At 41.5% G+C, this 9,596-nt stretch overlaps 1 long non-coding RNA gene across 1 annotated transcript; it reads right to left on the reverse strand.

Moving 5' to 3' along the window:
• Positions 1–2,375: 2,375 nt before the first annotated feature.
• On the reverse strand, positions 2,376–3,769 carry LOC120679524. The gene is made up of 2 exons (XR_005677223.1): positions 3,629–3,769; positions 2,376–3,529 (listed from the first exon to the last, which is right to left on the reverse strand). It is a non-coding gene; the product is annotated as an uncharacterized LOC120679524 (long non-coding RNA).
• Positions 3,770–9,596: the final 5,827 nt, after the last annotated feature.

The following is a 9,596-nucleotide window of genomic DNA, read 5'->3' on the forward strand; positions in this document are numbered from 1 at the left end:
CATATTGCTTCTCTTGTTGATTATTACTTTTAGTTCCTTCACTAGTAACTCTCCAAACATTTAGGCCCTTTGCTTGGAGGTGTGATTGCATTAAGATCTTCCATCGTTGGAAGCCCGTGCCATCGAAACGTGGAGGAGGTCCTAGAGAATCCATCCTTTCCCCCTAAGAGAGCTAACTCACTAGGCGGTGAAGCCTACCGATCTAATGAGCCGGTAAACACAAATTTGCCAATAGAATTGGCTTTGTTTATGAGACAAGTGAGTCCCGGCTCTGATACCAATTGAAAGTGATCGGGTGCTCTAGCCTAAGAGGGGGAGGGGTGAATTAGGCACTCTGATAAATTAGACCTATGGCTCCAACTAGTTTGCACAAAACTTAAACTAAAACATGCTATCTAAATGTGCAACTAGGTTGTTTTAGTGTGAAAACCCCTATCCCAAAAGAGTTTAGCAACCTATAGCCTTTCCTATTAAGAAACTATTCTATGAAAGCAAAGACACATAAATTGCTAGTATGAAATGGGGAAGCCTAAAGAGCGGGATAGGAGATAGCAAACTTTTGACGCGGGTGTTTATCCCGTGGTTCGGTTAGCCACAAAGGCACACCTACATCCACGTTGTTGTAGCACTCACTAAGAGTATTGCTACTCGCCCACCAAGTCTCTTCCGTGAACACAATCACAGTCACCTTGGCCCCGGGTTCCACTAAGGAGCTTCTCCACAAAGGATGGGGGTCTCCACATCCCCCGCACAAAGATGTCGTCGCCGCTCCACACCAAGTTAGAGGGTCGATGACGTTGCCGGCGAGCTTCACGCTCCAAGGTGCCGGCGCACCAAGCTCTAATTTTGGTTCACTAAAGAACCACAGCACAAAGGCTCTTAGCCTTGCAATCTCACTCACTAAGAGCTAATTCTTTACACAACACTCTCAAAGTGTGCTAAGGGCTAAGGATATGATCTTGATGCTTTTGTATGGCTTGGAGATGTTCTTGGGTGTGTGTGGGATGTCCAGCAACTCCAGCAAACTTCAAATGGCCGGGGCGAGGCATATATATAGGCCACCAAGTCTTGTAGCCGTTGCTCCAACGGTCAGCTGAAAATCTGCGTACCACCGGAAGAACCGATGCCTCTGGCAGGGGTAGCGTCGGTTCTTCCGGTCACTCATAAACCGAAGTAGCTGCGGAACCCCCGTAGGGGTGGCCCTTCGGGCCTTGCTACGCCTATTTTCTCTTTCTCTTTGTCATCACTTGAACCTAAAAGCCTGAGAATGGTCATCTTAACAATCATATTAGTCCAAGTGTTGTGTTGTCATTCGATCACCAAAATCACTCGAAATGGCATAAATGGTGCCATGTTCGTTACACTTATCAAGAAGAAGATAGAAGAAAATTCTAGGAGGAGGCATGAGGTTCTATCTAAAGCATTATGGACTCATCGCATATCTAGACATGGTGCTACTAAGGTTACTTCTTTTGAACTTGTATATGGTCAAGAGGCTGTTTTGCCCGTTGAGGTGAATCTGGACGCTTATAGATTGGCTAGACAAAATGACCTTACTGCTATTGATTACTATGACTTGATGATGGACAATATTGATGAAGTAAGCGACAAGCGGTTGCAAGCTTTGAAGGAAATTGAGAAGGACAAGCTTCGAGTGGCTAGAGCTTACAACAAGAAGGTAAGAGCCAAATCTTTTCAGGTTGGTGAGCTGGTATGGAAGACGATATTGTTTCTTGGGACGAAGGGCAACAAGTTGGTGAGTTGGGAAGGGCCATACAAGATTGTCAAGATTATCTTCGGAAATTCTTATATGGTGGAGACGATGCAAGGAGAACGTCTTTCAAGAACTCTTAAAGGAAGATACTTGAAGAAATATTACCCCCCAGCGTGTGGCAAGACGCTTGAAGACGAAGACGGACGGTATAGAAAATCGTCCTTAGCATTATTTTTAGCCTTATATTTTTTGTGCAAATTTATGTAACTAGGCTACTTCTGGTACTTACCACTACAAGAAACCATTTATTCCATGACAGAACAATTTCGTCATAGATCATTGAAAATTCGTCATAAAATTTTGTTCATGACGTTTTCAGCCAGCGTCATGTATTGAGCGTCACAGATTAAATCGGATGACGTTTTTTTCAAAATCGTCACAAATCAGTGCAATCTATGACGTTTTTTTACCGTCATAAAATACTCTTAGGCCCATGCATCCAAGCCCAGACCCATCATCCGTGACGAAATTAAACGTCATAAAATTCGTCACAAACATCACAATGACAGCCCATTGGTTAGCAGGCCAATTTTTGAACTAGGCTAGTCAGTTGGGCCATTTTTTTACCCACTATCAAATCAGAGCCCACAAAACAGGCCCATTAAAAATTGAGCTCATCAATTCATTCCAATTTCTCATACCATACACTAGAATTCAATCTAATTTCTCATACCATACACTAGAATGATCATTACAGCCTAAAATACATATAAAATTTTAGCAGCCCAAAATAAGAGATACAATCTCATGTTTACATTGAAAAGAGATACAACAACCCAAAATACACACCAGCAGGACCTACAGCACCAAAAATCCAAGCACCTGATACAAGTAGCAATTTGATTCCAGAAGCAAAGGAGCAAATGTTCGAGAGCACCAACAAGACCTGCAACATCAACAATAGATCACATAGGTTTTCACGCTCAGCTTGCTCGGTAGTAATGCAACCTGACAAGGGAAAAGAAATACTTATGATTAGTTCAGTCATCTCATCAGATTTAAGTCCAAACAAAGTAACATAGCTGCAAAGGTGAATTTTGAACATAAACTCTCCACTAGTCATATTCACAAATAAAACTCATTTATTAATTTATAAGAGAAAAAGGAAATAAAGCTCTAGTTATATCCCTCAGCCAACAAATAAACCTATAGTTTCAGAAAAAACTTGCTGTAATCATGTTACAAGTATAGATCCAAAATATATCAATGTTCAAGAACACTATGTGACAGTAATCTCACTCACTGAAGATAAAGCATGTGCATTTGATAGTGGCAATAAAAACACAAGGTCTAAAACAACCTATAATTATCTGTAAATAACTGCTATCAGGTAAATGGAATCACTTAACCAGAGAACACATACTAGTTCGTGGAGCAATGTTTTGCGATAGACCAGATGCAGTAGATAGAAATTCAGGTTCTATTGTTCAAAACAATGCTCAGATTGTTCAAAATGCATCTATAGAAGTGGAGAAATTATTTACTTCAAAAGCCATCTATAGAAATGCTACAAAAGTGAAAACTGAAAAGTAACATAGGCTCAATTTGTTCACATGGCATCAGTGGCATCCAAAATACGTAGTAAAAAGAGAACAAAATCACCATACAGATATACACACTATGAAATCGAAAGGAACATGCATACAGGGATTTAAGGAAAGGTTTTTCTTCATTTCTTTACCACAGCAGCACAAATGAATCCTACTGGGTGACATATTAGAGAGGGAAAGAGTCAGGGGAAAAAGATCTGCAATTCTGCATAAAGAAGTAAACATTTTACTCTCCGGGTCTAAACGAAAATGAACTAGTATGCAAGAAAAAATAGATCTGAGCACTAGGAACTTGCCTTTGCACCTCTGACCAAGCAAAGACCATAGATCCCAGTCATGTACTGCACATTTGAGAAGAAATCGTGAGGGATTTCGCATCCAGTAGAGGTGCAAGTGAAGTAAAATGGCTTGAATTGAATGGGGAACAAAAAAAATCAGAGGGATCCACTTGCCTGGACGGCACCCGAGCAGGCGAGTAGGCCTCAGGCTTGCGTGGAAGGGGCGAGCAGGCCCATGCGCTCACGAACAGGCAGGCGAGTGGCTCAGGCGCGGGCGAGTGGTACGCATGCCCCGGCCTGGCTCGAGCGGCCCGCTCCCTGCAGCGCCGCCTTGCAGCACGAAGCCAAGGAGGCTGTCGGACCTAGGCCTACCATGGATGGATCCTGTTCCGGCCAGGCCCCCATGGTTTGGTGCCGGGCGGTGATGGCGAGGAGGAGGGCGGGTGAGGTGAGGAGATGGCCAGGCTAGGGAGGAGAAATCCAGCGTGCAAGCATGTGGCCGAAGTTGCCGATGTGCCAGTAGATGTTTTCTCCGGCGTGGACGCAATCCTCAAACAAGAGGGGGTCGAGCTTGACCACACATCGCGACCCAGGCGCGCGGGAGCCCTTGTCGATCTGAGAACGAGGAGGACACGACCTCACCCGAGGCGCGGCCGCCATCGCTGAGCTTGGCGAACACCGCCCGTCTCCCCACCTCCACATGCAGTCCGGCCACCGGCAGCATCACCACCAAGAGCAGGAAGGCAACCATGGCCCCCAGCCCCAACACGCGCTCGTAGGGAGGGACCGACGAGGATGCGGCCGCACCCACACCCGTGGTCAACGAGGAGTGGCGGTGACGAGCGAATCGGCAAGGGCGTGGGAACACAGGTTGACAGCGGGCGCGGCGCTTGGATCTAGAGAAGCGGCAGCAGCGGAGGTGGGAGGCGGCGGCGGCGGAGGGGCGGCGGTATCTGAGGAGGGTTGCGAGGGAGGGAGGGGAAGGGGACGGGAGAGAGGCTGGCCCTAGGTTTGCTGGCCTATTTATACATGTACGGATCGATCTGAGTCGTTGGATCGGAGATGGACGGTCGGGAGAAGTTGGGCTCTAATAGAAAATGACCCTAGGTAGTGTTTCGGCCCATTTAATATTTTTCTTTTTCTTTTCCCATTTTATTGCACCATTGTGAAGTAACATATAAAAATAATTATCTTATATACACTAATATATTTTCTAAATATAATAGACTACATATAATTTGCCTTGTAGAAGTTTTGATAATTTTCAAACTCATTTACTATTTTCGACGGTTTAAATGACTTTCTGCATGTTTATTGAAAGTAATTATAATTTGAACTATGTGTACCCCAAAAGTATACAAAAATTGTAGAAAAATTATATTTAGGCTCATATGTTCCATTGTGGCCCATGTCTCGGAGATGGATGAAAAATTCAATTGTCTTCGAGGGATAATTCAAACTTCTTTCTCCGAATTACTATATAATAATTACAATAATATCCAAATCTAGTAAAAAATTCTATAAATTGATCTGACAACATATTTTTGGTTTATAAGCTTTCCATAAAAAATTTAAATAGTTTGCATAAAGTGAGACAGTAAATTGTTCACAAAATTGTATATTTCTCATATAGTTTCTTGTAATTGAAGTCAAACTTTGAAATTTGAACACATCATAACACGATCGAATCCGTATACAGCTCAATTTTGGACACCACCTTATGTTGACCATAATATTGAAAAATATCAAGTTATATTAGCAATTATTATTCAAAAACATGTTTTTTCTATTCTTTATTTAGTTGGAGTAAAACATGTCATACGAAAACAATCAAGATATAGCAATTAACATATAAACAAAAGCCACAAAATAAAATCTTCCAATTTTTGAAAAAGTTAGAAAAAAGAATCATCAAATTTGGACTTCTTATGAGGGAGAAATACCAACTACAAAATTTAATTCCGGATTAAAAAGAAAAGGATGAATCACACATGTGTTCTTCATTGCAGGGCCACGTTTCAACAATACTATCTAAAATTTTTTTACCCAAAACAATCACCAACAAATGCTCGGTGCACTGGCTAGGGCGTCCATGTCTTCTACCGGTGACCCGGGTTCGAACCCCCACTCACTCAATACACCTCTTTTTTTCTCCAAATTTAGCTCCGCTGTGCTAGCTAGTATAAATATAATTTAATGAATCGAACTTTAGCTAGCAAAGTGATAGCTTAGTGGTTATTGCTTTGCTCCTTCAAGCCCGCAGTCGTGGTTCGACTCTCGCTCGGTACATGCTATTTTGGTTTTCTTTTTTGTATTGTTTTTTTTTGTTTTCTTTTTTGTATTGTTTTTTTCCTTTTATTTATCACAAGCGCGCAAGTGGGAGGCTGCTGTTCTGGTTCTCTTTTTTCCTATTTTTTTATCTTGTTTTTGGTGAGCGGCTGTTTGGCTTTTTTATCATCAATTTACTCCCAGGTTGGAAATAGCGGGCTATGAAGTTTAGCGGTAACCTTCTCTAAAAGCTATAGAATAGCTATAGCGAAGCTATAGCGGGCTATAACGAAAACTAAATCATTTAGTGGAATGATAAAATAATAAATAATCTCATACAAATTATAAGTATCGTTGGTCTAACACCTAAAATTTTAGTCTAACACGTCTCTTAACTACCCAACAGTACCCAATTGACATTTAGCGCTGCTAAGTCTCACAAAAACTTATTTAGCGAACATTTGGCATGGCTAAATCTCATAAAACCTCCTTTAGCGGATATAGCGGACAAATATTGTATAGCGTAGCGGTAGATCTCCTAAAAAGCTATTAGCGGGCTATAGCGAGGCTATAGCGGGCTATTTCCAACCATGATTTACTCTCCTAATCACATATTGGTTTTTTATCCTCTCCTAATCCCTGTGAGAGGCCTTTTTTCTTTTTGTATTTTGGATTTCTCACCTTGTGATGCCTTTTTTCTTTTTCCTTTTGTATTTTTGTGTTCTCACCTTGTGCCATGATAGTAATTCTAAATTTATTAATTGCAACGAATTTGCTAAAACATCACAGGTTTTGGGCTCATTCATGCCGAAATCTATAAACCGTCACTGTGTTATGGGCCTTATAGCCATAGTTGTAGATCCATGACGATATCTGAAAACGTTACGAAAATTTCGTCAAAAATCGTCACAGATTAAATGGTTTCTTGTAGTGTGCGTTTTAGTTTGCAAAGCTCACTAAAAAATAGGGGGGCATATGTTGGCAGCCAAAATTGGCATTGCCGAAGGCCGACCGGTCTGGTCCTGTGTAATTTGAATCAGGTTAGATCTGAGTTGTAGAGTCTATTTGTAACTGGATTTGGAAGGGGTACGTCTTCCCCAGCCTATAAATATAAAGGTCACGGCCGATTGAGGTCCTTCTACCCAATCGAATCAACCAATATACAATTTTTCTATTTTTTCTCCAAACCAGTTGTTGGGCTTCGTCGCTGGTGATCTGATCGTTGCGATCCGCACATTCTAGCGCTTGTGTGTTGACCAATCTTACATCAACAGAAACTGGATGCTAAATAATGAACGCCTTGCATTGACTAAATAAATTTAAGAAGCTGGAATGCACAATACTGAGCTAGAAATCAAAAATAAAGAATCCATCTATCATGCTGAATGCTAACAGATGCTGAACAAAAATTTCTTTAGGATTACACAACTTGGTTGTTCAAAGGCCACCATGCAGAGGTAGCACATTCCAGGCCAATAGCAAAAGTAGCAGTCAGCTTTAATAGGCATTTCATTAAACAATTAAATTGCATGCAGTAGCAGTATCGAACATGTGCAGCGAAGAACGAGAAAAAAAAAAGTCTATATCACCCCCTCGCCTCTGGGGGGTGGACTACATAATCCCACAACATTTGAAACAATCTATATCACCCCCTGAACTTTTCAAAACCGGTCAAATTACTCCTAAAGCAGTTTCGAAAAATCATAGTAAATCATAAAATAAAAAAATCCAACTGTGTTGAACTCCAAATGAGTAGATCTACACAGTGAATATATCATATGGTATGTTTTAATATATTTTTTTATAGCTATGAAGAAAAGTATAGATCTAAAGCTACAACAAAAAAATATACTAAAGCATTTCATATTATATGTTCGCTGTGTAGATCTATTTATTTGGAGTCTAACACAATTAGATTTTTTATTTATAATTTTTTTGTGATTTACTTTGATTTTTCAAAACTATTTTAGGGCAGTGATACAGACTTTTTCCCCAAGAACGAAAAATTTTGTACCTTGAAGCAGAGCCGCCGTTGCTGGCCTGCTGGATGCCTGCCGCCGGCGTCGTACGTCGGACACGTGTACTCGCCGCCGCCGCCTGCGCTTTGCCGCGCCTCCGCCGTCCGCGGGTGGCTGGCTGACGTGCCTCCACCTGAAGGTGATTTGCGCATATTACTGTGGCCAGCGTCCCGTCCACCAACTCTATTCATGAAGTGGATCTGAGGAGATGAGAGAGGTGAGGCTGTCTCGGCTTCGGGAGGAGAGGGCAAAAGGTCCTCCGATGCTTGGTGCCTCGCACCCATCCCCCGCTGGGCCGTAGACGCCGCTGCGCCTCCGTTTTCTCAGAGCAGGATGCCGCACCGCTCACATGGACAGCCACCGCCGCCGCCGCCTTGCTCGCTGCCTCCATGTCTTGAAGAGAGAGAGAGAGATGATTTTTCGGAAGAGAAAAAATGGGGTGTGGACGGGGTTGGAACCCTGGCGGAGCCGCGGAGGACGGTGCGGGGGCGGAGGGCAGCACGGTGGTTGCGTTGAAGCCTGGATGATCCAAAGAAGACTGAGCGTTGGATTGAGTTGAAGTCTTCGAGGAAGAGCTGTGAGCCATTGATTTTAATGAAGGTGTATTCTTGGGTACAAAATTCTTGGTGCACAATGTTTACTCTATCTCAGGAGGGGATGTATTTTTGGGTGGCCATAGCAAAATTTGAATTGGTACTTTAGTAGGTTGATGAGTGTTTGATAACGTTGTGGGAATTTGATGTATCTCTTAGCTCGTGATATATAGATGTAGGACCGATTCAAAATGGCAACGGGGCAAGGCATGCCGGGAGAGGGCCTCCCGTCCCTACCCCGATCCCCGAATTCTAGTCCCCGCCCCGGCCCCGAAACACCAATCGGGGGAGAAACATGCCCCGTCCCCGTCCCTGTTGGGTCCCCGAACCCTGTCGGGTCCCCGTGGGATCAGAGAACCACCAAGCAAATAAATCGCAAAATAAAACCCAAAACAACCAAATCAGATGCTTGTATATATAACAAGGGTAAAGTCCGTTTTTCAACCCTGAACTATCACGATAGTCTGATTTTGGCCCTTGAACTACGAAACCGGACATACTACACCTCCAACTAACGAAACCGTTTGAAAAACAACCCTGGCTCAGCCAAAGGTGGTTTGGTACAGTAAAATTTCCGAATTTCTGAAATTTCACACCTCTCTTAATTAAATAATAAATAAAACATAGTTAATATTGTCTAAAAATCATGATATTTTTTTGGGAGGTAGATCAAAAGACAAATAATTTATTTTGGCTAGATGTGATATATTAAACATAATGAAATTTGAATTATAAAATTTTAAATATGGGTAGAATTCAAAATTTCTTGAATTTTTGGGTTAGCTAAACCTTTGATAAAAATGAAATAAAAATATAATAATTCATAATTTTTTATTTAGTTTAATAAGGTATTTTTTATTGGCCCAAGTTTTTATGAAAGTTTTTGAATTCCTTCGCAATGCTCAAATTTGAATCAAATTTGATTCCTCAAATTTTAATTTATGAATTTTCTAAAGAACTTGGGCCAATAAAAAGTATCTAACTAAACTAAATAAAAAATTATGAATTATCATATTTTTAATGCATTTTTATCATAGGTTTAGCTGACCTAAAAATTCAAGAAATTTTGAATTCTACCTATTTTTAAAATTTTATAATTCAAATTCCTTTTTGTC

The sequence above is a fragment of the Panicum virgatum genome, chromosome 6N, assembly GCF_016808335.1.
Source record: "Panicum virgatum strain AP13 chromosome 6N, P.virgatum_v5, whole genome shotgun sequence".
Taxonomy (NCBI): Eukaryota; Viridiplantae; Streptophyta; class Magnoliopsida; order Poales; family Poaceae; genus Panicum; species Panicum virgatum.